General features: G+C 40.5%; 1 protein-coding gene across 3 annotated transcripts in view; it reads right to left on the reverse strand.

The window, feature by feature from the left end:
- The window catches only part of LOC108527246 (transcriptional activator ptaB-like), a 359,382-nt gene that overhangs the window by 244,019 nt on the left and 99,956 nt on the right, over positions 1 to 15,407 (reverse strand). Inside the window, exon 1 of one of the 3 annotated variants that reach the window (XR_001884762.1) lies at positions 3,142 to 3,194. The exons of the other annotated variants lie outside the window; for them this stretch is intronic. The gene's annotated coding sequence lies outside the window, so the exon portion shown is untranslated. Of the gene's footprint in view, positions 1 to 3,141; positions 3,195 to 15,407 lie in introns of those variants that run through there. 3 annotated transcript variants of the gene reach the window in all.

Here is a 15,407-nt window from a genome sequence, read left to right on the forward strand (position 1 = left end):
GGGAGCTCATCAACCATTCAGATGTCACAAGACTGAGAAAGATAACTAGCAGATTGAATGGGCCAATCAAAATTCTAAAGATTTCAACAGCCTGGAATGATGGGTGACAACTAGTAAGATGAAATTTTATAAGGGAAAAATATTGCTTTGGTGGGTTCCCTGGCTGTAAGATGAATTACCATCAGGAATGAACATCTGCAGGGAAAAAATCATGAAAAGAGAATGTTTTATCTCTGATTTTTTCACTTGAGTGGCTGGATAAAGCACACCAGAGAGAACACTACCGCGCACCATTATTAACCAAATGGCAAAGAAAGCCAGGTCTTCCTTCTACTAGATGTCAATTTCCTGGGTTTTTTATTTCACCGACAGTAATTGCTTGTTGAATTTGATTCTCCATTTTTTATTTTGGGAATGTTCAAAAGTAAAAAAGTTAAAAGACTAGTACAACGAACTCTCATATATTCTTTGGCCACGTTTTGTTTGTGTTTCTGTGTTTGTCTCAAGCATTTGAAAGTAACTCAAAAACTTCAGCACACTGTCCAGTGTATAACCACAATATCATTACCTTATTAACAAGATATAATTAATTTATAATTGTTCTCTAATCTAACAATATCCAATATCCAGTCCATACTCAAATGTCCCAGCTGGCCCATAAGACTCCTTATAGCTTTCCTTTTTCTACACTGAACCCAATCGAGGTTCCCACGTGACATTTGGCTGTTATAGCTCCAACAATCTAGAAATGCTCCTCCAAGGTTTTGGTTTTTGATTTGTCTGTTTCATTTTGGTGTCATTTAAATGATTCCTATATTCTCAGTATTTCCTATAAACTAGAAATTAAGTCTACCTTACACATTTTGACAAGAATACTTACTAGATAATGGTTTTTCAAAACTTTGTGTATTGTTAGAAGGCACACCACATCTGTCTGTCTCAATTTTACTGATAAAGAGCCTGATCAAATGGCAAAGGTGGTGACCACCAGATCTCTCTCCTATAGAAGGTTCTGTTTTTCCTTTTACAATTAGTAAGTAACCTGTGGCATCATGTTTTCAACACAGTATAAGCATATTTTTGCCCAAACAACACCTTATACAAAAGTTTTAATATTCATTGACAATCCTTGGCTTACATCAATTATTTCAAAAGTCTATAAAATTGATATTTTCTAATTCTATCATTACTTCTTTATTATCCATTGTTATTAATTTTTTTTTTTTTAAAAAAAAGCATTCACTCATCAATTGAAGAGGAACTACAGCTTCCTCCTAAAATTTTAGATTAGATGCTTATTTATTCCCCACATTTGAGAATTCCAACCAAATCGTCTGTGGTCTCTAACATGGGTTGGCAAGCTTTTTCTGTAAAGAATCCAATAGCAAATATGTTAGGTTTTGCTGGCCATGTGGTTTCTGTCACAACTGCTCTACTCTGCCATTGCAGCATGACAGCAACCATAGACGATATGTAAACAAATAGATGTGGTGTGTTCCGATAAAATTTTATTTACAAAAACAAGTAGCAGACTGGATTTGGCCGTCAGGCCTTAATTTGCCCAGCCTAGTCTATAATAGTATCATTTACTTCTGATACCATTTATTTGCGGTTTTCAAAGCACTTTCACATCCATCATCCAGTCTGTTCTTCACAATAGTTATATTACATAGGTAGGCATACATCTTAATGTGATTAGACAGATGAGCTGAAGCTCAGAAAGATTAGGAAAAGTGAAGCCAAAAACCTAGATTTCTCAGCTCCTTGCCTGATACTTGTATTCTCATTGTGTCTCTTTATATAGACGGATACAAACTCCAAACATACCATCATGAACAACAAATGCAATGCCTCAAAGACTTCTGAAAAATGAAAGGTCAAACAATCTAACTGCCAAATTATGCTTTCCCTAGAGAGTTAGCTATTGATTTACATAGTGAAAAATAAACCATCGCAGCATAAACATTCTCTGAAAACTATAGTTATATTTTCATTTCCATGAAAAGAAAACAAAATTTAAAATGTTCTGAAATGCATAAGCCAGTTTGAAATTAATGTCTAGCCTCAGTTTGTTAATAGAATATAGAAATAAATAGAGGTGCAAACCCTTGCATATTGCCATTAACTTTGCAACTAGATCTATCAGAATGTCAGAAGCCACAGTTTTCTTTCTTAACATATTAACAGGTGGTAAAATATATATAAGCATATTGAACATTGTAAAGTGCCTCTTCATAGTCAGTTAATATTATTGTTCTTACTGCTGTCGTTGTTAAGGACAAAAATGATCCTTAAATTGCGAGACAAAATGCATATTTTGCCAACCAAGTAAGCTTACATTCATGCTGGGAAAAGAATATATTTAAATACAAAGAAACAAGCTCCGAATCCGGCCTGTTATTGATTCTCATGAACATGCAGTTTTAGTGAAAACAAAAGGATCACAGTCCATTTTCTCCTGTAGAAATTATTCTTGAGTTTCATGGGAAAAGACCAGACTACTTAACATTGGTAAAATCTTAGCCATTGTCCTATAATTCCACCTCCATAAAATAAAGTTCAGAGATACAGCTATTCTTTCATGGTGACAGACAAATATTTAGGGAAGAGAAAGGAAACTTACTTTTATGAGGCCACTACTCTGACCCAATATTTTACATTAAGTCCAACCCTAATATTTGTAGGGCTTGGAAGAAAAGTACAAATAAAGACCTACATATAACATGCTTAATATTTTTTAAGTTATATATGAGTCTAGAAAACATAAATATATTCTATTCTCCTACCTTGAAAAAGACTTTATAATGTTTTTTTAAAAAATGTGTGTAAAGTTATAGCTTTTATCTAACTAAAAGTCAGCAAAATATCAAAGATGACTGAAGTGTTATTATACCCATCTGGAAGTTTTGCTGATGGACAGTGACTTGGGGATTAGTAGTTGTTTAGTACTGCAAAATGTTCTCCAGTCACCATGTGCAACTACTGCAAAGAGAACACTAATTCCCAGGTACCTCGGCAACCATGAAGAGAAGCAAGGAAATGGAGGCTTGAGTCTACTGAAAAATAATACTTTCTATGCAATACACTACTACACTTACACTGAGAGAAAGGTTTTACAATTTAATTAGTCTTTTGTCTTACCAAAGTGCTTTTCTTGCTCAAATCTTCCCCACACTCCAAAGCAGTGCCTGTTTCAGACAGCACAACCCACAAATCTTCACGGCATTCAGATGAAGTCATCTTTTGTTCAAGAACATTGGGCGAGATGTGGGAAAGCATTTCCCTGGGGCCTGAACAGTATTAGTAGTCATGAGAGTGGATGTTTAGCTGCCAACACTGAGTGCTGAATCCTGAGTAACAGAGGCATCGTGTATTCCTTATTGAAGTGTGTGTGTGTATGTGTGTGAGAGTGTGTGTGTATGTTGATGAATGTGAAGTTTTCCAAACTTTGAGACCCAAGGTACTGGGTCCATTTTTACAGGTGGTACTGCCTGACATTAATTTTCTTACTCAATGTAGCTGTTAAGCACTATTTCTAGGTATATATCCCTAAGTCCATTGTGCTGTAGAAGTGAGGGCTTTAATGCCACACATTTTGCATAGCAAGATAAATCCAACATTTCAAAATAGCCATTTAGCATTGACAACCACCACTATTCACTATGGTCACTTCAAAGACAATTCCAATTTTCCTATTGTGCACGTTCACGTGGGCAGGGCAAGGGAAACCAACACTAGAGCGCAGGAAGGGTTGCGGGAGACAAAAACTGGGAACACGTTTCTTCCAGGGTTGCTTTGTCTCCAGTTTAGTCTCTTGTATAGCAAAATCATACAATTACCTTCTAGCACCTTGGCAATTTGGAAGTTTCTTTCGATATTTACCCAGCAAGCATGTGCCAGGCACTATGCTAGGATCTAGGAATAAACAGACTAGTCTCTCCCAACAAGAGCCAAATATTCCATGTCTAATAGGCTCTTCCTTACCATTGTTTGAGCCATTATAAGGAAAATATTCATTACTTCTTTCTGATACTTTCCCTTTCACTTTTTCCCTTTTTCAGTAAAAGGCATTAACCATAGCATAAAAAGATGATATTATGCACAGAGTTCTGCTGTCCCAGTAATCTAGAGGAGATGCCTTAAGTGTTCCACATCCTAGCCACCATCCCACAGGACATGTTGAAAGGTAACAAGGGCCAGGCACAGTGGCTCATGCCTGTAATCCCAGCATTTTGGGAGGCCGAGGTGGGTGGATCGCCTGAGGTCAGGAGTTCGAGACTAGCCTGCCCAACATGGTGAAACCCCGTCTCTACTAAAAATACAAAAATTAGCCAGGCATGGTGGGGGGCACCTGTAATCTCACCTACTTGGGAGGCTGAGGCAGGAGAATCACTTGAACCTGGGAGGCAGAGGTCGCAGTGAGCCGAGACCATGCCACTGTACTGTAGACTGGGCAACAAGAGCAAAACTCCAACTCAAAAAAAAAAAAAGAAAGAAAAGAAAGAAAGAAAGAAAAGAAAAGAGAAGGGAAAGGAAGGGAAGGAAGCAGAGGAGAAGGGAGAGGGTGGGGGAGAAGAGAAGAGAAGAGAAGAGAAGAGAAGAGAAGAGAAGAGAAGAGAAGAGAAGAGAAGAGAAGAGAAGAAAACAAGGTAACAAGTCAGCAGACTCAGCATTAACTACCCCCCACCTAATTCCCACCTCTTACACCCATGATATTGGTATAAAAGTAAAGAGTACAAGAAGGAGGCTGAGGAACTGAAAAATTTCTCAAGATTAGCTATTCTCCTCTCTCCCAATACTGGAGAGGGAGGGAGGCTATGAAAAGGAGAGGGAACATTGTGTACCTTAATTGGGGTCAGTTTAGTCACTGAACTTGCTAGCAAGTCCTTATACCACCGGAGGTAGGTAAAGAGCACTGGGCGGATATGGTATAAAAAGGGAAAGTTTCCTGTCCTGAAATGTATGTAAATTAGAGCTGAACATACCAGTAGATGATAGAGATGGAAACACTGCAAACACAGATGACACTGTATTATAGTCGTGCCAGGCACAGCTATAGGATACAGCAAAGGATGGGAGGTGTTCAGCTAGTGATCAACTAGAAGATGGAGTAGTCTTGCATAGGGAGCTACTTAAGATGAGACCTTTATCAGGAGGCCTGATGGAGCCACCACCCATGCTCAAGGATTTCATGAACTCATCCACAAACTAGGTCAGCAATTAGGGCCAATCTAGAAGCGTCATGCAACCCCACTATGGACAGGCATACAAGGCAATATTTTCATCTCATCCCCTTCCTCATTGCCCTCAACATCAGAGTCATCTTTTGAAGAAGGCAGAGCAAAAAGTGTGTAAGAGAACAGACCATAACCCAGACCCCTCCGCTCTTAGCCACCAGAGCCACAGCTTTAGCCTTGGTTAGGGGGATGGTGGGGTTAAGAGGGAGGGAGGATGGCTGAGATTAAGAAATTCTCAACTAAATAGAAGTTTCAAGTTTTTACATTGTTTTGTTTGTTTTATCCATCCCCTCAAGCATTTATTTATTGAGTTACAAACAATCCAATTACACTCTTTAAGTAGGTTTTACATTGTTAACACTGAGACTTAAAAACTTTAAGTGGGATGGTTTTAACAAGAAATAAGAATGTGGATTTTGCTAGAGCAAATTCGTAACAGTTTTTGGAAAAAATAAAACCACTTCACATATGATACTGATGGGGTACAGGAAACAGTAGCCCCAAATGTGGCACCTTCTGATACTCAGTCTTTCAAGCTGAAGGAAACTGAGAAAGCCACAGAAGCAGAAAGATCTCTCTGAACTTCTTTATTGAAGACCCTTGTGTGGCAGATGATCTGCCCTACATCCGAAGAGAGGGAATATTCTATCCAGACAGGCCAAGAAGAATCTCAAAAGACCTTGCTACTTCCCCAACCCCCCGTTTATTACCATTCAGTCATACTCTTTTTTCATCTAATCACACTGCTACACATCTGTCCATTCTTCATCAAACTTAAGCATAAAAATACATGATCTTCCCTATGTTTGGGGGTCTTCATTGCTGAAGACTCTCATATCCCATAATATTTGATGAATAAATTTGCTTTGCTTTTCTCTGGCTAATCTCCTTTTCTTTTATGGGTCTCAGTCATAAACTTTGTGATGAGTGAGGAAAAGTTATGACTTTTTCTCCCCTACAATATCAAAGCATTCAGACAACAGGAAACAAGGAAATTCTCTAACATATGCATCGAACTGCAGCTAGTGAAAAAGTTATGAAATGACATTACTGTTCTACAAAGAAACCTAGTGTATGTGCAGGAAGGGTCCCATGAAAGCTGGGCATGGGAAATTCTGCCCTATTTGTCATTTTCCAGCTATTTTTATTTATATCAGAGAGGGATGCTTCTTGTCTTGATTGCTGAAGGTATTTAAATTTGGCAGAACTCCTGGCTTAAATGTGTGCAAAGGTTCATGCTTACAACTGAGATCTCTTTCTACAAAAGTGTAGAGAATAGAAAATTGCACTCTGCATTTTTCTCTGTGACCCTTCTTCTTCTTGTTTCTCGTCTTCATGGTCGCCTATTAATAGTGATCGCCTTTGGAAAGGAGATCAGAAATTGCTTCAGAATGGGTCTGTTCTTCCAAACGATATTGGTAAGATGGGGTGTTTTTTTTTTTTCTTTAATAAATCTGTTTCTCTTCTGATCTCCTCACTTTGCAGCTGAAGTCTTTCAACCTCCTTGGGATGAAAGAAGTACTGCAGAATATTGATTTTTTACTTCCCCTATAAATTCACGACAAATGTTGAACAAAAGCTTATCTGGAAGTTTAGACATCCAATTAAAATTTTGCTCACAAGTGAAAATTCCTCTTAAAAAAAGAAAAAGAACTCCAACTTCTTTGCACTCTCATACATCTTCATCTCACCGGTGACATGTCCCAGGACCAGTCTCAAAAAATTGATCTCAGAATTAACTTGAGGTGTGTGTGTGTTTAAAGTGAGAAGCGTCACTCAACATTTTTGCTTGCTTTGGGTCAAAAAGAAAGCAAGACATGGCATCTACCTGGAAGGGTCATGTAATTTTGTAAATTAGGGGGCAATTTAGACCCAGGGGCTGGGTGAGTGAACGTGTCTGGGGTGAAATTAAGACACATAGGGCTCAGAAGGGAAAAGCATGTTATTTCAGGCAAGGGATAAATATAAGTACAGAGGCAGAAAACATGAGGGCATGGAGGGAAGCCTGAACATATATAAGCAAAGCATCTCGGAACAGTGATGCATTGCTTAAGGGACCAACACACGGTTTGTATGACAAGAAGTCAGAAAAAAAGTCTGGCAATGAAATTGGAGCAGGCTTGCATGGGATTTCATAGAAGTCTCAGTATTTGAATTGGTTCTTTGCTCACTTTTTTTTAACCTCTGATCCTCTTTTTTTCTTTTTCTATTAGCATCCCCTGCCACAACTTTACCTGATAAGCTTTATCTACTTCTTCTTTATGCCCTTCTCCAACTACAAATTGAAACTATTACTGGAAAGGTAAAAGGACATTTGGTAAAAGAAACACTGTGAATTATGTGAAATTATTAATAAAATATTGAAAAGATGATTATAATTCTGTAATCCAAATTAGAAAGATAAATGCCTAGATACACATACATATACAGGCATACCTGCACATACACATATGTGCACATAGGTTCACATGTACATGCACATGCACATGTATACACATACATACATATGTGGGGTCATGGCTATACATGAATATACATGCATATCTGTGCTCACACACAACATAATATAAAGAAAGGAAAAGCAAAAGAAAATATCTTTCTCCTCTTTAAAAACAAAGCTGGTCCTGAAAGAAGCTGCCAGTCTTTTCACCTCACAGGGTTCATTGTGTAACCCCAAATGCTACAGTGCTTTCCCACAGAATAATACAATCATCTATTGATATCTAACCTCAGCTTGATTATCATTTCTCTGCAGGGCCACAGAACAGCTTCAAGTGATGAATTTAGAGGCGAAAACCTCTACAATCCCAAATTCCTCACTTCCTCACATGGGTCTGGCCCCAGGAGTTCCAAAACATTGCCACCTTTCATGTTTTTGGCCTTTCTTACTGCACCCATCTTGTTTCTCCATAACATTCTGCATTTGTTTTGATTCACAATTTTCACATCATCTTGGGGAAGCAGACACACAGATATATAAGCAGAGCATCAAAAACGAGGTAACTGCTCGGCAAGCCATCTGGGGTGAGGCACCAAGCTCAAGTTCTATACCTAATGGCAGTCATTGCTTAGATGTGTTTTAGAGTGGGTAAGTGGCTATATGCTCATACAGGATAAGCTTGAGTAGAAACCTCTAGAGTAAGTCGTGGTCCCTTGGGATGGTCAGCCCACTCTTTCGCAACTGTATTTGACAGGACTCTTTCAGAGGTTAGTATCGAAATTCCCACACAAACTGGCTTAAGCAAACAAAGTGAATGTATTGGCTTATGTAATAGAAAAGGCAGGGCGATATCCAGGCCCTCAATCAACACTCCCAAATAAAATCAATCTCAATTTCAACCTCAATCAATTTCCCTTGCTTTCTGCCCCTCCCCTCTCTCATTTTCTTGACTCTGCTTTACTCTGTAAGGGGACTCATTCTCAAGGGACTCTACCCAGGTAACCACAAAGATGGCCAGGCTCCTATTCTATATCCCTTGACCAGCAACTCCAGGAAAAGCCTTGAAGACCCTTCCTATGGGCCTGATCTTTGTCATCTGACTATACCAAAGTGATCCTTGTGGCCAGGAGCCTGCTCTACTCTCATTGGCCAGGCTTTCCAACCAACAGTCAGCTGTCAGGAGCTGTGAGGGGTCTGAGATCTTACCCTCCTTGCTGGTTAACAAGAGAGCCTCCCACAGCTTCACACATGCTGCTAGACTCTTGGGTCAGAGACAAAAAGCTTGATTACTCATGGCACAGAAAGCAGTCAGTGCTTCCTATTCACATTGGCTCCCCTTGCTCCACAAGTCCCTTGAAAAACATACAGAGTGGCCCAGGTAGGTGCTGCATATATACAGTTGATTTGCCTCATATGTGTGGGCCTCAAGTTTAGGAAACCCCTGATCTTATAAGGAGGCTGCTAGCAAACCTGCTCACCCTTCGCCCTGGAGGGAGATATTATCTTTATTATTCTAGTCAGGAAACAAACCTAGCCATTTCCTGCAGGGAGACCCTATCTCTATTATCCAAAGCTGTTTACTATAAACATCCTTGAAAAGATCCTCTGAAACAAGAGCTGACACAAGATGTGCAGAAACATGAAAGATCCATGAGAATCGTCTTCCAACAATAAGCCTGTAAAACAGGAGGAATGGGGAGAAGAGGGGAGGGAGGATGGTTCTCCACAATGAGGAAACACGTTCTGATACCAGAAAAGAAATCCTGAGCAGGCAAAAAAAGAAAAGTACTGCCTATGGTCGTTGACAGTATCATACTAACTCCAGATGTATTAAATTTATCTGACTCCTCACCTCACTTTTACCTGCTAGGACTCCCTGGCACATTTTGCACCTAAGTGAGCTGTGTCAATGTCAAATTCAAATTATTATTTCCATCTCAGTGTGCTTCCCTTAAATTGACTTATTAAACAACAACAACAACAACAAAAAAAAAAACACCCCTGAAAACCCTGGAGGCAAAACACATCACTCTGGGACCACCCCTTTACATGGACCAAATGGTGGTAAAGGCCGTGGATTTCTGTCTTAAACGCCTCCATCACATTTAGACTGATCCCATCGGTTACCTGACTTTGACAATTTGGCCCCTTCATGATCACTCCCCTCTAACTCCTCAAGTGCACACAACTCAAAAGGAAAATTGGAATTCAATACATAGGTAGGGAGGTTAGCGCTGTGCTAGAGTAAGTTAGTAAATACCAGACTTGGGTTCATAATCTGCTTTGTCATGTAACTGCGATGACCCTACCTGTCCATGAACTCTGAGGAATGCTTTGCTTTTCCTTGAGCACAGATTCCATGGATGGAATCTAGGAAGAGAAGATTGGCGAGAGAAGACACTAGAAAGGTGTGGAGTCCAAGAAGGGGCAAAATTTCCCCAGAGAAATAGGCCATACCAAAGGAAAGGACAATCCCAAGAAGGAAGGCATTTGAGATTCCACAAGACTATCTTTGAAATAATTCTGTTATTTTGAGCCAAAAATGTTTCTGAAAACTTTGACCTTATTATGCATAAGGAGTACTACATTTCAAAGATACATGAATTAGTTCTTTCAGTCACAGGCATGGTTTTATTAACTTCAGAATCAGATGACCCAAGAAAGGAGTTTTAAGGTAGACACAGTGTTTTGAGCTGATAATAATACAAAAGGGCTGTGCTCCCCGCTAAACCTCACCCTTGAGCTGGGAACTGAGGCCCTAAGCGAAAACAGCTGACCCCGTTTTTCCACCCAAATGTTGCCTTTTTGGCCTGCCCTCCCCGTATCTTCTGCCCATAAAAGACTTCAGCTGGTAGAACAACACAAACGGCCGAGCATTGAGGATACAAGCAGCTGAGCAGCGAGCAAAGAAACAACTGAGCATTGGAGACTACAGACAGACACCACTAACTTCAGACGGTGCAGCTTCAGAGAGTGGCCCTGCCAGAGATGGCCAGGCTTCAGGGAAAGATCACCTTCCCATCCCCTTTCCAGCCTCCCTTTCGACTGAGAGCCACCCACCGCTCAATAAAGTCTTCCTCATTCATCACCTTTCAAACAGTTCGTGTGACCTGATTCCTCCTGGACGCCAAACAAGAACCCTGGTGCCAAGAGGGTAGGTGCTGCCATCCTGACCCTCCACTGAGCTGGTTGGCACTTGGCCATCCCCAGATGGCAGAGCTGAAAGAGCACTGGTTGTAACATGCTTGTATGCTGCTGCAGGGCCTGCACAGGGCCTGCTCCTGCCAGAGAGGAACAACCAGCTGGTTCCAGCATTTGTTAGCTCCAGTTCCCGCACCCGCTTGCATGCTCCCTCCAGTGAGGAGTGGCCAGCGGTGAGCTGAGTGAAACAAGCCACTCCAGTTCCTGCCTGCAAAGGGGTTCAAGGGAACTATCCCGTCTTAATATGATCAAGCAGAGTGTTGGTGATGGAGATGTTGATTGCATCTGCCAATTCTGGGCTCTTTGGCAAAAATTTCTAAAACAGACCTTGTATATGTTCATTTGACAGATAAAGCAGTACACATAGCTATAGACAAATGCTAGGTAGCAGGTACTCCTTCCCTCCTCTTCTAAGCTTTTTCTACAACCTCTAACACTTCAGAATCACATTCATCTACAACATAATAAAAAATATTTGTCTCTGTTCTCGCTTCCTGACACAGAACTCCTAAAACTCTTGTAACTTTCTGAGTCATAAGGGAAATGGGAGCATCCTTTGTAATAATATTTGGCCTTAGTCTGATTCTTAACAGCTTCTAAGACCCTTGGAATCTCCAGAATGGTATCTTTTAGTATGCCAGTGAGATGACCAGTGGCTGAGGTCCCTAGACAGCTTCAGGATGGGAGTGGGTCACCAGAAAGACCAGGGCAAGATTGAAGAATTAGAACTTTCACCCCTACCTGCAACCTCCTGGTAATGGAAGGGGCTGGAGATCAAGTCAATCACCAATGGCCAATGATTTAATCAATCATGCCTAAGTAATGGGGCCTCCGTAAAAACCCTAAATCAAGGAGTCTGGAGAGTTTCCAGGTTGGTGAATTTACCCACGTCACAGGAAGGTGGCATATTCCAATTCCAAAACGACAAAAGCTCCTGCACTCAGGACCCTTTTAGACCTCATCCTATGTACCTCTTTGTTTGGCTGTTCATTTGTATCCTTTACGATATCCTTTATAATAAACCAGTAATGGTAAAGTATTTCCCTGAGTTCTGTGAGCCATCATGACACATCATTGAACCCAAGGAGGGAGTCATGAGACACCCAATTTGTAGTCACGTCAGATAAGAGTGTGGGTAGTAATCTAGGGACCTACTACTGGCATCTGAAGTAGGGGGCAGTCTTGAGGAATTGAGCTCTTAACTCATGAGGTTGATGCTAACTCCAGTTACTGTCAGAATTGAATTAAATTGTATGTACACCCAGTTGGTATCCCTAGGGAACTGGTAAAGTACAACATATGAAAAACTACTCATTTTTTGTCGGAAGTTTTGTGAGTAGAGAAACTGATTTCTTTTACAACCCATCCAACCATCCATCCATCCAATTACTCATTGAAAAAATGTTTCTTAAGTATCTACCATGTGTCAGGCACTGCTATGCATTAAAGATTCAGCAGTGACCAAAACATATATAGCCCCTTTCTTCATGGAGTTTACAATCTAAGGTGAAATACAGTTATTCACAAAGTCAAAACACAAATTAATATGATAAAATATTGTGCTAAAGACTAAAAAGGGGGAAAAGGAATAAGCAGTAATGCAACCTTTTCTTGTATGTTAGGGATGTCTTCTATGAAGAAGTAACAATGTTGGTGAGAAGAAAAGGATGTTCAGGTACTAATAGGTGAAATTAAAGGAGAGCAGAAGGCTTCTCACCAAAAGCAGAGACTCTGTGAAGAGTTGGAAAGAACAGGTGGTATGGTCAGGTCCTGAATGGAGGCAGGTGACATAGCAGAATGATGAGGAAGGTGCAGATGGGGCAAAGTTGGGAAGTCAGACAGGGTCCAGTCTGGTGGCCTCATGAGTCAGAATACACAGGCCTCCATATTAGTTCATCTAGCACTGTTATAAAGAAATACCTGAGACTGGGTAATTTATAAAGAAAAGAGGTTTAATTGGTTCACAGGTCTACAGGCTGTACATGAAGCAGTACCTTCTGCTTCTGGGGAGGCCTCATGAAACTTTTACTCATGACAAAAGGCAATGCAGAGGCAGGCGTCTTACATGGCAGGAGCAGGACTAAGAGAGAGATCGGGGAGATGCGATACACTTTTATTTTATTTATTTATTTATTTATTTATTTATTTATTTAGAGGCAGAGTCTTGCTCTGTCACCCAGGCTAGAGTGTAGCGGCATGATCTTGGCTCACTGCAACCTCTGCTTCCCGGGTTCAAGAGATTCTTGTGCCTCAGCCGCCCAGGTAACTGGGGCTATAGGCATGTACCAACACGCCCAGCTAAGTTTTCTATTTTTAGTAGAGACAAGTTTTTACCATGTTTTCCATGTTGGTCTCAAACTCCTGGCCTCAAATGATCTATCGGCCTCAGCCTCCCAAAGTACTGGGATTACAGGTGTGAGCCACTGAACCCAGCTTAACTTTTAAACAACCAGATCTCGTGAGACTCTATCACAAGAACAGCACCAAAGGGATGGTGACACACCATTCATGAAGGATCCACACCCATGATCCAATCACCTCCCACCAGGCCCCACCTCCAACATTGGGGATTACAGTTGAACACAAGATTTGGATACGGATACAGGTCCAAACCATACACCCTCATAGACTGGGTCAGGAACTCTGGAAGGTATTAAGAGAGAATAATGCCATCTAATTTATGTTTATAACAGATCACTCCACCTTCTGCACACATAATGAGCTTTGGTCCAAGCAAGGAGACACGTAGACTATTTAGGGTGCAGATTTTCAGGGTGAGGTCTGAGGACCAATGTCATAAACATCACCTGGGAACTTGTTAGAAAAGCAGATTTTCAGAGCCCCACCCCAGATCTACTGAAACAGAAACTCTGGAGGTGCGGAAAAGTCATCTGTGTGTTAATAAACCCTCCAAGGTGATTTTGATGCACATCAAGGTCTGAAAAACCACTAGTTTAGGGGATTACTACATCATCATGGCAAGAAACTATGGTGTCTTACAGCAGGATGCTGACAGTACAGATGAAAACCGTTAATCCATGAACAATTCCTAAGTACAATCACGTACCATATATAACAATGTTGCAGTCAACAACAGACACATATATGACAGAGGTCCCATATGATTATACCATCCTTTCACTGTGCCTATTCTAATGTTTAGATATGCAAATATGTACCACCGTGTTACAATTGCTTACGGTAATCAGTCCAGTAACACAGCCTTGGAGCAACAGGCTATGCCATACAGGATAGGTGTGTAAGTAGACTATTCCATCTATGCTTGTGTAAATACATGCTATATGTTCACACAACAAAATTCTCATGACACATTTCTCGGAACACATTCCTGTCACTAAGTGATGCATGACTGTATTAATAGATGTTCCCTACAGATTTGGCAGAGGAGAGTAAATGTAGCACTTCTTAGGGCAATCAGGAGAACAACTAAGTCAGCAGGTCTTGCAGCACAAAAGACAGCATGACTGTCTTCCCCATAACTCAGTTTGCATGCTCGAGGCTTTCCTACCCCTAAGGACTTCAGCACTTGAGATTCCTTAAAAAATTGCTAACTCTAAGAGCCAGTATTTGAAACATAACTATATTCAGTTCCATTCAACAAGTCTTTACTGAGGACCTGCTGGGTACAGAGTAAGAAACAGAAATAACTCCCACCAGGAAGACCTAGAAAATAATCATGGAGAGGTGGAGGAATTCTATTAAATAGAAGGCAGCAATTGTAGCATAAAAACTGACATAAAAAGCAGAGAGAGGAAAAGTGCCCACTTGGTCCTTAAGCTGTCCACCATATTCTGCAGGTATAACTGTTCTTTTTTAGGTCCCTTAAAACCCATCCTTCCCCAAACACACATGTATGCATATACGCAGGCACACACCCATAGACATGTCCACTCACTCACAAATGCACAGAAAAGTAATAACATGTTGCACAGCACTCTTCTGCAGCTAAAATGGCAAACACATCAATTTTTGCTTACTCAAGGAATAAGAACCACTAATTTCATGAACATAGTTTCTTCTATAATCTCAACTTTTAGAATGAGAACAGAACTACTTAGGAGACTGAACAACTGTCTTAGATCAGGTCCCAAAATGCATCCATCCAGAACACGAGGTTTGTGGAAAGAATATTAGTGATCACCTAGTCTGACCTCCTTGAGCAGGAAATGTCAAGGGACTTGCCTAATGTATTATACCACAATACCCACAACAGACTTAAAACAAGAGCCTACCTATTTCTCTCAACTTTTTCATGTTATTCTCACCCCTTCCAAAGAGTCATTACACTGAGAAGGTACTCATTTATGTAAAAACATTTGAGTAAACTTCATTTAATGACTGTGAAAATGTACACTGTAGAATATTCCAGCTTAATCAAGAGGCAGTCTGTTCAAGTAACTCCATGCTCTGAACATTCTGGCTAAGATTTCACTGTTTCCTTAGCCACTATTCTACTCTCAGGGTAAGATGTGCTTGCATGCCGTGAAGATAATCATTAGAGGGATTAA

Source organism: Rhinopithecus bieti, unplaced genomic scaffold (assembly GCF_001698545.2).
Source record: "Rhinopithecus bieti isolate Rb0 unplaced genomic scaffold, ASM169854v2 scaffold_60, whole genome shotgun sequence".
Lineage (NCBI taxonomy): Eukaryota > Metazoa > Chordata > Mammalia > Primates > Cercopithecidae > Rhinopithecus > Rhinopithecus bieti.